We start from the raw sequence: 16417 nt of genomic DNA, 5'->3' as shown, positions 1-16417 counted from the left end.
AATAGAATCACAGAAAAATAACACCAAATACCAAAAGACACTCAAGTTTCAGCAATCAATAAACAAGGTGAGTCCCCACGGGGAAGCATCCATCAAAGGAGAAATGGAGATTTATTTACCCTTAGTACCTTCAAAGAACAAAAAGCAAACTCTGTGATTCTTCATGATGGCCTCTAGATTCTATTTCGATGAAATTCTCAAGCTAATAGATCTAGTGTTCTTTTAAAATTCCAATCAGAATGCCATAGTGCAACAGGATTATTGCAAGGATATTACTTAAAATGAAATTTCTCCAAAGAAATACCTAAATTATAGCCACAAAGTGTAATCTCTGTTCTTTAAGGGCTTTATTGTTAACACATCAAAACTCTGGGCAGAACTTCAAGACATCACAGTTTCCATGGAATTCTTGTTCTAATATGAGTCGTATCACCTCAGAGAATATGGTGACTATTTCCCGATTCTTCCCTTTATTTTAATTAATTAATTAATTAATTAATTCTGAGAGAGAGGAGGGGGAGGGGCAGAGAGAGCAGTAAGAGCCTGAGGTGGGGCTCAATCCCACAAGCCATGAGATCATGACTTGAGCTGAAATCAAGAGTCGGACGCTTAACTGACTGAGTCACCCAGGTGCACCATCCCTAAATCTTCTCTTATAACTTGAGTTTTGAAACCAATGGCCTCAGCACCATTGGGTGGGATGTTCACCACTCTTGGGCTCTTAATTCACTTGTTGGGGCACTACCACTTTGTTAGCACTGGTGGCATTAATACAACTCTGCTTTGACTATTGGGGTGGTAGCCTTGAACAGAGTAAGCCAGGCTGGGTTCCTTCCTTTAGCGATCCTAGAACGCAGAACAGGAGGAGTGTGGGACACACAGAGAAAGAAGAAGCATGAGACCAAGATGAGGATACAGGACACCATTTAATGCTCAAGTCCTGGAGTAAGATAAATCCGGGTTTGAATACTGACTCCACTACCAGCTGTATGGCTATAGACACATCATTTGAACACTCTAAGCGGCAGAAGTGTTTGTCGCTAAACAGAGGAGACCCTTCCTTCTCTTAATATAACTGAGGTTTAAATCACATGATCTTTAGAGGATTGCGAGCAGAATTTGTAATACCTTAATAAACATTTCTTATTGTTTTGGTTGTTCCTGCTTGTGTCCTATTGATCACCATCATAACTATTATTATTTTTAATTTTATGGCTTTAAACTCCACAAAATCTGCTTCAACTTTTATTTCCTCTAGGAAATAGTTTCTCATCTTTTTTCCTGTATCATGTGAGATCTATTCTACCCTAAAGCCCTTCCATATGTACCTATGCTTGCCTTACCTGAGACAGCACCAACTCACGAGTGTATAGATGAGATTTCCAGGTGCCTGGTGGCTCAGCCGGTTAAGCCTCAGACTCTGGATTTCAGCTCAGGTCACGATCTGATGGTTCTTGAGATTAAGCCCCACATTGGGTTCTGCCTGTCAGCACGGAGTCTGCTTGGGATTCTCTCCTTCCCTTCTCTGCCCCTCCCCTGCTCACACTCCCTCTTTCTCAAAATAAATACATAAACTTAAAAAAAATCAGACTTCATCTATTTACGTGTCCCTATCATATATAGCATGGTACTTTATATGTATTAAGAGCTCAGTTTTGCTTGTGGAATTGGATTGGTACCAGATTTCTGCATAATCTGTTATAGAACTTTAGTGTTCCCTCATGTAGTTGCAAAACCACTACTTGAAATTTGAATCTTTCATTACAACTTTATAATATTGTTTATGGACCCATAAATGTGTCATTATGACTTAGATTTTTTTTGACTCAAGATGACCAAGCTTCTGCCTTGTGGAATCTCAGAATCCCTAAATCTAGCTTTTCTCCTAGAAAACTGAGAACTTTCCTCTGCAAGTTGCGAATTAGGTTATTATGAAGTTGAAAATACGTTCTTGATAAAATATGCTTGGAGAGACATCACAGGGCAATTTTTTAGACATTCTATGAGCAAAAATAACTGCTTTTATTGGGCCAACCTCTGATAACACAGGAATCTATTTGATACTCTGAATGACGGAGGCGCTAGGAACCTTTGTTTCTTTGTTCATGATCCCGTTTTCAAGGATTTGGAGGGTCTTGACATGACTTCACAAAGAAGCAAGCAACTCTCAAGGTTCAATCATGACCTGTGGGACCCATCTGGATTGATTTTGATTTCCAATTTGGAATGAAAATTGGTAAGTTAATTCTTTATTTTTACCACATGTTCTGAAGTTTTCCAGAATTAGGCCAAACAGTTGAAAAAAAAAAATGAATTTGATGAAAAATGAAAGACTCAAGTAGATGACCCCTTGGATACTTAAAGCAAAATCAATGTTGAGAATATCAGAAAGAGTTCTGAGCATTTGTTGATTGAAACCAAGAAGTGGGAAACTAGAGAATAATCCAAGCACAACAGAAATTGTTGACAGAGGACAGAGAGCCACAGGGTTCCTACTAGGGGAAGAGACAAACTCTGAAGCGTCCGGATCCGGGACCTTTTAAAATCATGCTTCAAAGACAGTTAAAACTATACCGGCAAACTTATTTTGTGAGTCCTAAAGGGGCATCTGTAGAGTGTCTATGTCATAGGATAAAGCTGCAATGACATGAAAAGAGAGCAGTTTTTTTCTTTTTTTTTAAGTGTATTTTGAGAGAGAGAGGGAGAGGGAGAGGGAGCCCGTGTGCACGTGTGAATGGGACAGAAGCAGAGAGCGGAGAGAGAATCCCAACTAGGCTCTGCACCGTCAGCACAGAGCCAGATGCTTGAACTCACAAACCACGAGATCATGACATGAGCTGACACCAAGAGACAGCCACCTAGCTGCCCCAGAAAGAGAGCTGTTCTGGTTAAAACACTAAGAGAAGTGCCAAGTGTGTAATCTCAATTAGATACGAACATTATTGTTCTTCTGCTAGGGTCTTAACCATGGCACCCAGTAGCTTAGATTATGGAATCAGAGAATGCAAATCTGGATACCATCTAATACAACTACCTCCTTTTTTTAAGAATTTTTTAATGTTTTTGTTATTTATTTTTGAGACAGAGAGAGACAGAGCATGAATGGGGGAGGGTCAGAGAGAGAGCGAAACAGGGAATCCGAAGCAGGCTCCAGGCTCTGAGCTGTCAGCATAGAGCCTGACGTGGGGTTCGAACTCCCAGACCACGAGATCATGACCCGAGCGGAAGTCGGACACTTAACCGACTGAGGCACCCAGGCGCCCCTCCTTTATTTTTTTTTTAATTATTTTTTTAAACAGAGGAAGAAGCATAAATTCAGATGGAGTAAGTTGCTCAAAATATTTATTACGTATTTCAAGTCGCAAGTATTGAGAACCCTAAAACAATTTAATTGTAACAATTAAAATTATCTCTACATTTGAAAACCCAGAGGAGGGCTGTCTTCATGAACAGCTTTGTTCAGGAGCTCAATCGTTGTCACAGGGGACTTGACTGCCTTGCCTATCTCAGATCAGTCAACTCCTCCTCTCCAGGGTTGAGGCTCCAAGCATGAAGAGGCTCTAAGTATGAACAAGGCGAAACAGGTCTGCCTCATGCCTTTGAAGTCTGAGTCTAGCAGGAAATAAATTTTCCTTCCACGTGGCCATCCACCTGTGGCCCCCACAGAAGCATGGTACTTTGCTTTAATTAGACCAACTCTAGAATTAGTCCCTACTGTGACTTAATCATTGTGGCCAGGAAGATATGAAGCAATGATTGGCTTAAATCTGACATGGGGTGGGCATTTCATCCTTAAAGATGGATGTGGGACTCAGATGCCATGGACTGAAAGTAGAAGAGGAGGATCCCCCACGACAAAAGAAATGAGACATTTCCAAGAGAAAGCAGATACAAGCTGAGGGAGGAAGCAACTGTTAAATCAAGATTTAATTCAGAGGAACGGTCAGGACTGTCACTAAAATATTGCATCTCTTAGCGTCTTTATATAAAAAACATATAGTCCATGTATGTGGTAGGTTGTAATTATTATTCATTTGCATTTGGTGCTCCTTCTTGTGGGAAGACTGTACTCCGATGAAACCTGGATTCTCCTGTGAGCAGAGACAACATGCAACATTTCTGAGTGGAAGCTTCCAGAGCCAGCACATGGTTAACAAATTTGGTCTTCCTTCTGCCATTACAACCTGTGGTACTTTGGCTGGAAGTCTTCTCCATGAGCCTGGTCCCAGAAGTGAAGATGAATTGGTGCAGATTCATTGGCAACATATAAAGTACATAGAATTTGAGAAAGAAATGGGTTTTCCTTGTAATATACTAGCACTTAGGACATCAGAACATAACTTAGCCTGACTGATACAACATCCGAAAAACAATCACCAAATTCGCTTCCTGTTTGGCATTTGTAGACCAAGAAGAATCTTCTATTCTACTGCTTTTTTCTAATCGTATTGCCCCCCAAAAGAGCTAGGGAAATTATTTTAATTTGTCATAATTTATTTGAGTTTGGTGAAATTCACCATTTTAAGTTTTCTCTGTGTCTAATCTGAAATATGACACATGACTGTATGACCTTGGACCCATTTTTTTATCCATTAGACATTATATTCTTTAGCTCTGAAATACTGTGTTCAATCACTAAATGAGGTCCAAAGTCACCTCTGTCAATGAGTATCTATGGTGCCATGAGTTCATATTTTTCATTCCTTTATAACACTTACTACAGTTCGTAATTATCCATCCTCTTGTTGATTTTTAAAATCTTGATTTCTCCACACTAGACTATAAGCTCCAGGAGGGCAGGGACTATTTCTGCCCTTTTTACCATTGTACACCCAGTGCCTAGCAGAGTGACTCATATATAGCAGAATGAATCATGTTGTTATTTGTTGTTACAAGTGTTATATGGATCTTTTGGCTTAAATAGAACATTCTTTAGGTGAATAGCTTTGAGTGGGCATTATCTCATATTTGTCTATGCCAAATGTTATAAATGTCTTACGTCCAGACATAATACACAGCATTTATTCTATAAATATGCATCTTCATGAAATCAGAAATATACATCTTCTTTGGTGTTGACAGTAAAAAATAACAAAAAAAACCTATAAATCATTGCAAATCAAAGAAAACTGTTAACCTCATAGGCTTGGCCTGTTGGAAATTAAAGCATGTGAGAGTTTATGGGTTAATATTCAGTGATAGGTACACAGACTGTTAGGTTTCTTTTCCTTCCTTCCTTCCTTCCTCTTCTCCTTCTTCTTCTTCTTCTTCTTCTTCTTCTTCTTCTTCTTCCTCTTCTTCTCTCTTCTTTTTAACTCAACATTGATTTGAAGCAAAATACTAATAATGGTTAAATTTTTAAGCAATTCCCCCTTTTGCCTCTAGATGTCTCACCTGGAATTCTGATGATAGAAGATATTCTGATGCAATATTCCACTACACACTTGGCTGAAATGTCATCTTGGGAAGTAAAACAGTAAACCATGTGAAGTTAACTGCAGTTGGGTCAAAACATTCCATCAGTACTTTTTTTTTAACTTTCTGGAAAAATGCAAATAACAGATGGTGGGAGAATAGGCAGATTTATGAGAAAAATGACTTTGTATTAGTCATTCTGATGAGCCACATCCCAAGGAGGCCTTGCCTTTTTGGCTATGATGAACAGTTTCCAGGTGTAACCCTTGATGTTGAGAAAGTGATATTTAAGACAATGGTCATCAGCCCATCTTAGCAGCTTTTTTCCTACTTCAAAAATAATTCATACCACTTACATCTCCGTAGGCGAGGTATGGAATTCAAATTATTAATATATATCTTTAGGATATGACTTATAGAAAAATAATGATGACTGTAGCATAAGAAAATTGAGTCTACAAGTTAAACCGGAAGCAAAAGTAACAGTTTTACTCCTTGAGAGGATAAGAAACATTTTTGTAATAGGCCAAAAGAGTTTATTTGTTAGGATTTTTGAACATAAGTAATGAGAAATAGTTCTCCTGCAAATATTCCTATTAGTAAAAGAGCTTTCCCAGGACCATATGTTACACAGATCAATGTATACTATATTTGCAAATCCTATGATAACATTTGGTAAGGGAAATGTGAAAAGACAGACGACATTAAATGCTTTAGAAATAATATTCCGTTTAAGATGATATTCAGACTACCTCCAAGTAGTTTAGCAAAGTAGTAATCGAAGCTAATCACTTGGGTATATTTATCTACACTGTTTCTACCACAAAATCGAGATTTCCCCAAAGTGAGAGAGGGACAGTCTTTTTGTCCCTGCAACTGCCTGGCAAAAGCAGATAATCAACATTTATTTGTTACAAAAAAGTGAACTAATAAAAATCAGTACAATCTGATTTTTTTCTTCATTATTTACTTAAGAAATGTTTTGTTCTCTCTGTCTCTCTCTCTCTCTCTCTCTCTCTCTCTCTCTCTCGTAGCCTTTCATTGTACTAGGCTTAAATTTGGTTTTTTTTTCCTTGTTTTATTTGGGGCCTTGCAGGTCTAAAGAAAAGTTTACATTGACTTTTCCAATCATTTTGACTTGGGTTCAAATCAGACACCAATGAAACTAGCCAATGTATGATTCTCTAGGTTTCCGCCACAACTGTTTTGACAAAACCAAAAATAGTAATAATCCCAGTGTGCCCTATGTTCCCTGTGCTTCTGTTTCATTTTGATAAATCAACATTTCTTTTTAGTCAGTTCAGCTCAGTTTGGATCATGTAAGTCATATGTACAATATTTCACTTCCATAGTTGAAAGTATCTTCAGGGGTGCCTAGGTGGCTCAGACGGGTAAGTGTCTGACTTTTGATTTTGGCTCTGGTCATGGCCTCACGGTCGCGGGATCGAGCCTCACATCAGGCTCTGCTCTGAGCATGGACCCTGCTTAAGATCCTTTCTCTCCCTCCACCCCTCCCCCGCTTGCACACGTGTGCTCTCTCTCTCTCTATAAAAAAAAATAAATGTATAAGTATTTTCAAAGAATCATCACAAACCACATGATCATCTGTAAACTTTTATAGAGCTCTCCCCAGGCTAGTGCCATTCTCCTTTTCCAGTTTCTTCTTCCTCTAATAATTCCAAAAGAATCTAAGATCTCCTCCTATATTTACTTATTGTGATAAATTGTTATTTAACTCAAATATTGCCTACTTCATGATGCCTATTCTGGTTTACTCAGGTAGTTGTGACCAAATCCAAACCCACTCTCAAAAATTGAAGACCAATTATTTGCTTCCTTGTCTCAAGCTGTTGGCTCAGAACCTCAGGAGTTCCCGATGAAATCTGAATCTGGTCCCTTTACAGTGAGGGCAGGGAGAGACTGAAGAAATAGGCAGACCACTCCAGATTGGTAAGTGGCAGTTTCCACATACAAGGGAATTGACATCTGAGGCTTGCCTTGGGAAACTGTAAGACAAGTAAATTTCTTTACCTGCCCATCCGAATCTTAAAAATTTATGTAAGAGCCTTAATGGGTTCAGTCTTGTATACAGTCCAGATGGCCCTAACAACACCTTTCTCTCCCCAGACTACGTCATTGAGACAGGTACACTGTCCTGCTAGTGTAGGAACTGTAGGCGGGACATTCATTTCCAAGACAAGGAAGATGGCGAGGAACCTTCTGTTACCTGAGTCTACCTCTCAAGTCAACTGGCAGTCACATTCTCCTGATGACCTCCTCCAACATAAGCCAGATTTTGAGGTCAGTGAGGTCAACAACTGTAGCCTATTACTAAGAAAATTGCTTGACCTTCAACAAAAGTTGGTTGAAAAAAGTTGAATTATACTTGTTAATTTACCAGCTAAAGGAATTGATGCAGACAACATTATCCACGAGAGGAAGATTGGTATAGCTCTGGTGAGTTACTAGTGGGACGTAAGACACCAGTAAGAAGAAGGTAAGAGAAAGACTGAGAGAAGTTAGTAAAAAAAGACAGAGACTGAAGAATATAAATAAAAATGAGGAGGAAGAAGTAGAAGTTAAATATAATGAGCAGCAAGAAAGGTAAGCTTTTTTTTTTTTCCTCTGAATGACATTATTTCTGGGATCTTCTGTCTTAGCTCCACCTTATCTTGAAACCCCAACTTAGGGGCAACTGGGTGGCTCAGTGGGTTAAGCGTCCAACTCCTGGTTTTGGCTCAGATCGAACCCATTTGGGGTTCTCTCTCTCCCTCTCTCTAGGCCCCTCCCATAATCTTGCTATCTCTCAAAGTAAATGCATTAATTAAAAAAAAACGAAAAAGAAAATGAAACCCCAACTTATTTGATAGCAGTTCACTGGGATTTGACCAGCCTTTAAAATTTGGGAATCGAGCTAGGGATCAGACAACAATCCACCAGGGCTGCGCAGGTCTGAGAAGTGCGAATGTCCACCCAACTCCCTGCTCCCTTCTCCCTTTCTCTGCAGAAGATCATATTCTAATAGCCTCAGTTTCTTTTGACCAGAGTACCTACTTTCCAGAGCATATTCTGGTGCTTTGTCTGTGGAGCAGCTGGAATTTTCTGGGAGACCTACGCTTGCCTATAAAACTGGGAAGTATTTAAATTTCAAAACAGTTGTATATCAGTTGTGGATGATTCACTTAGATTGCCTTGGTGGGAAATTTCAAATTCTAAAGGATGCCTCTTAGGCTAGAATTCTCACAGAACTCTTCCAGCTATGAGATTCTATTATTCTATTCTGCAAATTAAATTAGGGGTGTGAAATCCAATCCCCTAATCATAACAGTTCAATTAAATTTTTGATTGTTACTAATGTAATAATATTTATATGTGTATGTATGTTTATATATATATAATTTACACATATATAATTTATATGTGTGTATATATATGTTTACATAAATAATATATACAATATAATGTTTACATATAATATAATGTTTATATATAATATGTTTCTATTATATATAATATGTTTAAATTTTTTCTATATATATATTTATATATTTATTTATTTATTTATTTATTTATTTATTTATTTATATCTTCCAGGTATAATTTAATTTTAAAAGAAACCTTAAAGTATTTGAAGTAGTTACCAGACTTTAAACTTTTAGATTCTTCTTTTCAGTAATATCAGAAAAGGAAGTAAGCTTTGATTTCAACACGTAAAATTGAATTCACGGCAATTGAATTGCCATGAATTCAACACGTAAAAATTTACTGAAAATCTACCAGGAGCCAACCCTTGCTAGGTGCTTGGATTGGAGCAATGAAGCCAACATTCTTTGCCCACCACCTGAAGCAGATGCTTGAATGGACCTAAAGGCTAGCAGATCTAATTAAATCATGTATTTTGGAAAGAGTTGGACACCAGTGCTCGTAGAACTCTGATCCACAGCCATTCAGCATTTAAAAATATATGTTCTAACATTTATTTATTTTTGAGAGACAGAGCAGGAGTGGGGGAGGGGCAGAGAGAGAGGGAGACACTGAATCCGAAGAAGGCTCCAGGCTCCGAGCTGTCAGCACAGAGCCCGATGCGGGGCTCGAACTCACGAACCGCGAGATCATGACCTATGTCGAAGTCGGATGCTCAATGGAATGAACCACCCAGGAGCCCCAACTTTTTCTTTAATTACAGCAAAACAATCTGTTTTTAAGACCCTTATAAGGATGTTAACAATGACAAATATATTTTCCTTAACACATTAACCGTTTCACTTATAAATGCAGCTAAGGTTTGCGAAATATAGGTGGCTTGTTGAGAATGCAAAAAACGTAAGTTGAGCTGATGCAAAGTTTATGATGTATTTTTAGAACTCTGTAGGGAGCCTGCTTGAATTTAATTCTATTAGTCCATGCAGGTGCCATGTTAGGATGTTGACAAAAACAGATGGTTCTTTCAAACGATGTAATTGACGAGTTTTTGATAAAGATATTCCCTTTTTTTTTTTTTCAAGCGGTGTGGACAGGATTGAAAGAAACAAACAAAGGATGGGTCATCACACAGGGGCAAAGAGCTCTGAGGAGTTGTTATCACCTCTTCCCCTGAGTAGAGAAATGGGTTAGGAGAACATGGGGAATGTGTATGGACAGGACTGCCTGGGGACACTATGGCCTTTGGCAGAGTGATGCAGCCAACCTGTGGCCACTTGGCAAGGGGAGTCATGGTAAAATAGATACCCTGGCCACATTCTCCTCTTCCAACTCAGTCTACTGTCAGTGCTTCCCATCAGCCCAGCCCACAGGAAGCCAGAGAGCAAGGTAGCTCACCGATGAGATTCATAACAGTCAAGCTTCTACAGCTTAGACGAGAACGGAAAAGGCTGGTGTAGGGAATCTGGATAAGAGTGTGGAGAACATCAGAACAGTATTAATTAGAAGTCATTAAAATTATGTCATGATGTTTTTAGTTTAACATTGAAAAAATGGCTTTCATGACAGAAAAGTATATGAATTCCTCTTTTGTTTTATTTTTTTATTAAAAAATGTGTAACCTTTAATGATTTTTGGGGACAGGGGAGAGGCAGAGAGAGGGAAAGAGAGGCTCTGAAGCAGGCTTCGCTGTGCTGTGAGCGCAGGATCGGATGCAAGGCTTGAACTCATGAATAGTGCGATCATGACCTGAGCCGAAACCAGGAGTCGGAGGCTTAACCTACTGAGCCACCCAGGCGCCCCTGAATTTCTATTTTATTTTGAAAATGATTTTCAAAATTCAAATTGTTATCTTTTCATCGTTCACTTCAGTAGACTACGAAAACATTTGAACCCATATTTCTAGATGTTATTTATATACCACAGGGAGGACAGTATTTTCTCAAATATTAGTGAAAAAGTTCCTCTTTAGATTATTTAATAATAATGGAAGTATTTCTCAATCTTTGTACTGCTGCCTGGCATACAGTTGGCCCTTCAAAATTAATTGAATAGGGGAGCCCGGGTGGCTCAGTGGGTTAGGCATCTGACTTCGGCTCAGGTCATGATCTCACAGTTCGTGGGTTTGAGCCCCACATCGGGCTCTGTGCTGACAGCTCAGAGCCTGGAGCCTGCTTCAGCTTCTGCGTCTCCCTGTCTTTGTCTGGCCCTGCCCAGCTCACAGTCTGTCTCTTTCTCTCTCAAAAATAAGTAATTGAGTAAAAAGCATGAAAGAAGCAAAAAGGTATATTCACGTACACCAGTCATCAGAAGTATTTTGAACTGGTTCATTTTAAGTCCTAGAAATAAACAGATACTTTAAGGTACCTATTTTTAGGATATACAAGCTGATGACTACCTCCTATTTTTTGTGGAATAAATCACTTTGTTTTACTTTGCTTCGATTCATGTTTCGTAATTGACAATACACACTTCATACATAATCTGGTTTCGATCAAACTGCTGGCTCTATCAAGAGCAGCGTATTTTGGCAAAGCAATTAATTCCTTGCAGTTCCCACATCATATATTTTAAATATATATCAAATGTTTTGCTACAGCTTGGCCAGTGCAGCACAGCTAGCAAACCCTTCATAAGAAAGGCCGCAATGTCACGTTGGCATGAAAATAGAATCTGGGCTGAGAAGTGGAGAGAAAAATAAAAGTTCTCTTAAGGTCAAGGGCAACAGCTGAGCAGCTCTGCGGCTACCTGCTTCAAAGGATACAGTGTCTTGTGTTTATAGATTAAATGTTGGTTTCTATGGGGGGGGGAGGGTGGTCATAGGAGCAAATATCCCTGACACCCAAACAAAATAATCCCAAATAAAATGGATGATGTAGCCCTTAGTAAAAAGGGAGTTAACTATTCATGGGAAAAAATGCATGACCTCACTCTTTCAGAATACACTGTGATTCATCAGCATTTTCCAGTTTTCTTGCCCTGCTTGCTTTGAATTTACAACTCCGCCCCTTTCCCTTTCGCCCCCAAGGTTAGATAACTGAATTGAAGGTGCTGGGGGTTTGACAAGGAGGGTGAAACTTCCAAGAAGCCCAGGGTTTGTGGAAGTATATTTGGTGTCAGTAATGTAGAGGCACTGTCTTTGCTGACGACAGACTTTTCTCAAGAGCTAAATGTTACACTTGTTTCTTTACTTTTTTTTTTTTTTTTTTTTGGTCTCAGAGTTGTCTCAGAGCTGTGCTATTGTGTTGGTTGAAAAAGAAGCCTCTGTGATCATGAGGAGAACGTAATGGGAATAATATCTAAAGATGTGTTTAGACGTAGAAGGAATCAGCTAAAAATATCATGACAAGCAGGCTAATTTACAATTTTAAGTTGTCACACTTGCAAAAACGTCGAAGGGCGATCTGCCCGTCCCCTTCTTACGAAAACCACCGTAGTTTGATCAAGTGACCATGAACCCACTGCCTTGAAATTGCAACCAAATTGTTTGTGCAGTGTTATGTATCTACGGAAACAAATGGGGACGTCTAGAATTACGTTATTAATTTCTTTCGAGCCATGTGCGCTTCAAAGATTTTTCAAAAACTAGTAATGCTGAGCTCCATGCTGTGGGTGGAAGCTTCAGGTTCTGTCCTTGCTCTCTGGGCATCCATGTACCTTCTCGTAATTTCATGATGTTTGGATGCTGCAAGGTGGGGGCTGGGGAGCAACGATCCCGCCTGGTCTGTTCTACCGGACATCTACAGCTTTGTACAGGGGGTGATAGGACACGACAGGTGAAAAGGTTTTTGAACCCGTCTGCTGCTTTCAACTACACTCTACCAGTGAGCTGAAGCTTACACAGCACCGTGGTGCCTGTTAAAATGTAGATTCCTAGGCCCCACCTCCTGAGATCCAGCGGTGGTAGTCCTGGAGTCTGTATTTTTTTATTGGGAATCTCTGGGCCCTGAGCACTACCTGGTTTTGGGTCAGAAGACTGATTTTTAGAAATCAAATCAGGCCAATAGATTTTCATGTATGCTGAGCAATTTCTGCAAGAATCATTTCCCTGCTTCTCAGAAGCTGGTGATTTAGACCCATTAAAGTGGCAGGGATAGTCCTGGCCCTCAAAAATTCCAGACACTCTCTCTAAAAACGCATTAGCCAGGAGTGATCTGAAGAGGGTGGTTGGGGGTAGCTTAAACGTGACATATCAGTATTGCCTCCTCATTCAGCTGGCTTCATGGCTCCAGTGTAGATGAAATCCTGATTAGCAACATCCCCTGCCCCCACCCTGGGACCTGGGTAAGTCACAGACTTCGTGCTATGGCCTCATGCCTTTGGAACAGTAGGTATTTGGAGGGGGGTGAGAACTGGGACCGGGTTCCCACAGCCCCTCTCTTAGTTCAGAGGTGTATGCATGCCCGCGTGGTCTGTGGGTCTCCCATGACCTGCGTCCCCCCGCATTTCTGCTTGGCTCTCGGCCTTGATGTTGCTGGCTGGGCAGATAAAACATTTGTTTTCCCTCTGAGAGCTTTCCTTTCTGCTCTATTTGCACTTCTGTCATTCTGTATTCTGGTGATAAACCCCATCTGATTCAGACTAACCGCTTACGCTCTACTCAGTCAGCACTAGGGCTGAGTGTAAATATTCTTAGGTGTTTTCGTGAGGTTGTTTGACCAACCAAATTGCGCGATATTTCCGGGAGTCTGTTACTTCCTTTTTTCTTCTTTAAAAAATTTTTTAAAGCGTTTTATTTTATTTTTTGAGAGTCACAGAGAGACAGAGCACGAGCAGGGAAGGGGCAGAGAGAGAGGGAGACACAGGATCCAAGGAGGGGATCTGTGCTGTCAGCACAAAGCCGGATGTGGGGCTCAAACCCACGAATGTGAGATCATGACCTGAGCCGAAGTCAGATGCTCAGCCGACTGAGCCACCCAGGCATCCCTCTTTTTTTCTTCTTTTTTTGGGGGGTGTGCAAACGAGCAAGGGAAAGATGGAGAGAGAGAGAGAGAGAGAGAGAGAGAGAGAGAGAGAGAGAGAAAGCAGGGCTCACCCAAAGCGGGGCTCGAACTCACAAACTGTGAGAACGTGACCTGAGCTGAAGTCAGATGCTTAACTGACTGAGCCACTCCAGCGCCCCAGGAACCTGTTATTTTTCTTTTTAGGAAACCCAACTTGGGATCACTCCAATAAGCTTGTCAGTGTAAACAATTCATTACTTAGTTTATGACACTGATGCTTACTTTTTGTAATCAACATTATTTGGGGTATAATTTATATACGATAAAATCCCCATGTAAAATGTACAAGTTGGAGACTTTTTTTTTTTAATTTTTTTCAACGTTTTTATTTATTTTTGGGACAGAGAGAGACAGAGCATGAACGGGGGAGGGGCAGAGAGAGAGGGAGACACAGAATCGGAAACAGGCTCCAGGCTCCGAGCCATCAGCCCAGAGCCTGACGCGGGGCTCGAACTCACGGACCGCAAGATCGTGACCTGGCTGAAGTCGGACGCTTAACCGACTGCGCCACCCAGGCGCCCCAGTTGGAGACTTTTTTAAACCTTTCTTTTATTTTGAAATAATTGTAGATACACAGGAAGTTGCAAAGATAGTACAGAGGGTCCCCTATACCTTCCACCCAGATTTGCTCAATACTTACATCTTACGGAGTTCCAGTATAATTCTAAGACCAACAAAGTGATGTTAGCATAAAGTGTATGTCATTTTATCACGTGTAGATTGGTGTAGGCACCACTATAGTCAAGATACAAAACTACTCCATGACCACAAAGATTTTGCCCAAGTTACCCCTTTGCAGTTACAATCGTTACTTTCCTTCAACCACCCTAATCCCTGACAATCACTCATCTGTCGTTTTTCTCCGTAGTTTTGTCATTTCCAGAATGTTCCATAAATGGAAGCAGACAGAATGTGACCTTTTGAGACCAATTTTTCTGGCTCAACATAATGCCCTTCGGATTCATCCACGTTGTTGTAGGTTTCTTCTTTTTTATTGCTGAGTAATGTTCCCATCTAGGCTTATTTGCATACTGAACTTATCTATACACCTAAAGGCTTTGATGTGGCTTATACTGTTATACAACAACGCTAAGAAAACAGAAATACAAAATTGTGAGTATTGAAAAATAGAAAGGCCTAGTAAGCTAACCTTAATGAATGATAACATTGTCACTATGGTTAAGTTTCAGAATGAGCTTTGAAATTCTTGGCATCCAGGTTAAAAAAAAGAACATGATAAATGGCACAACTCTCATTATTAGAAACAAGGAGTCCTGCCAGTTCTTTCATGGAGAGAACTTTCCTAAATCTAAAAGAGATAACTCAGGAGAGGTTTTACGTAGACCGTGTTGATGCAACGTATGACATTCTCGGCCACACATCTATGGCAAAAGCAAACATGGATCTTACTCGCCTGGCTACTTTTCACTCTGACTCGGCCACAAGACCAAAAGCAAGCTCTCAAGGGACAACTCCACAAATCCAATCAGCAAGACATCACAGGGGGCCTCTGGCTGGCTCAGTCGGTTAAATGTCTGACTCTTGCCTTCAGTTCAGGTCATGATCTCATAGTTCGTGGGTTCAAGCCCCTTGTGCTGACAGCGCAGAGCAGGATTCTCTCTCTCCCTCCTTCTCTGCCCCTCCCTTGAAAAATAAATAAAGAAAAAAACTAAAAAATATATAAGACATGACATGGCCAGCACTCAATACAGCATAAAGGAGGCTACGGGGGGCTCCTATGTCCTCTATGAGGAAGTACATCATATTGGAGGGATATTCAATGCCAGCACGTTATCTGTCTTGCCAGAAAATATAGCATGAGAGCTATTTGAGACACAAATGTATGACTCCAGGTGGGGTGTCAGGTGTACCCTGGATGGGAAGATGGTCCTACGTAGCCATTACGGTCTGATGCTATTAAACCGGCCTCCTTTGCACTATTTCCAAGCTAACAAGGCACCTTTCCTTTACAGTTTGTAAGCAGAAGAGAAGAGGAAGAGAAGGGTGCTGGCTGCACAACAGATATATCCCAGGGATCCTGGCATTATATTTCTCATTATAAAATTTGCCTTCTTGCGTAATGTGTTTCCAGAGACTTTGATTGCTGGTATATCCCTCTTCTGCTCCTTCCAGAAGGTACACTTCCTCTTCATCTGATCAACAAATTAAGCTTCCAAGATGAAAGAGTTTCAGGGCCCGAACCTTGGAGAAATCATCAAAGCCAAGGCCACTTTGTTTCCCTGATGACACCTCTGGTCCCTCAGCACGTCCTTCTCTTTCAGACATTTACAGTTACATGTGATCACCATTAATATTTTCCTCGTGGTTTTTTTTTTTTAATGTTTGTTTATTTTTGAGAGACAGAGAGAGACAGAGCAGGATCGGGGGAGGGGCAGAGACAGAGGGAGACACAGAATCCGAAGCAGCCTCCAGGTTCTGAGCCGGCAGCACAGAGCGTGACACAGGCTCGAACCCACGAACTGCGAGGTCATGACCTGAGCCCAAGTTGACTGCCTAACTGACTGAGCCACCCAGGCGCCCCACTCATAGTTCTTTTACACTCTCAGTTCGGGGATGTG

The 16417-nt window shown here is 40.5% G+C and overlaps 1 long non-coding RNA gene across 1 annotated transcript; it reads left to right on the top strand.

Annotated features, from left to right (window-relative positions):
- The first annotated feature begins 12452 nt into the window (after positions 1-12452).
- On the top strand, positions 12453-16155 carry LOC121014291 (uncharacterized). The gene is made up of 3 exons (XR_005783146.1): positions 12453-12611; positions 13050-13119; positions 15812-16155. It is a non-coding gene; the product is annotated as an uncharacterized LOC121014291 (long non-coding RNA).
- The last annotated feature ends 262 nt before the right edge of the window (positions 16156-16417 follow it).

Source organism: Herpailurus yagouaroundi, unplaced genomic scaffold (assembly GCF_014898765.1).
Source record: "Herpailurus yagouaroundi ecotype Mexico unplaced genomic scaffold, PumYag 202, whole genome shotgun sequence".
In the NCBI taxonomy this organism is placed as follows: Eukaryota; Metazoa; Chordata; class Mammalia; order Carnivora; family Felidae; genus Herpailurus; species Herpailurus yagouaroundi.
Note: the sequence above shows the minus strand (reverse complement) of the source record. Positions and strands in the feature narration are given on the sequence as shown.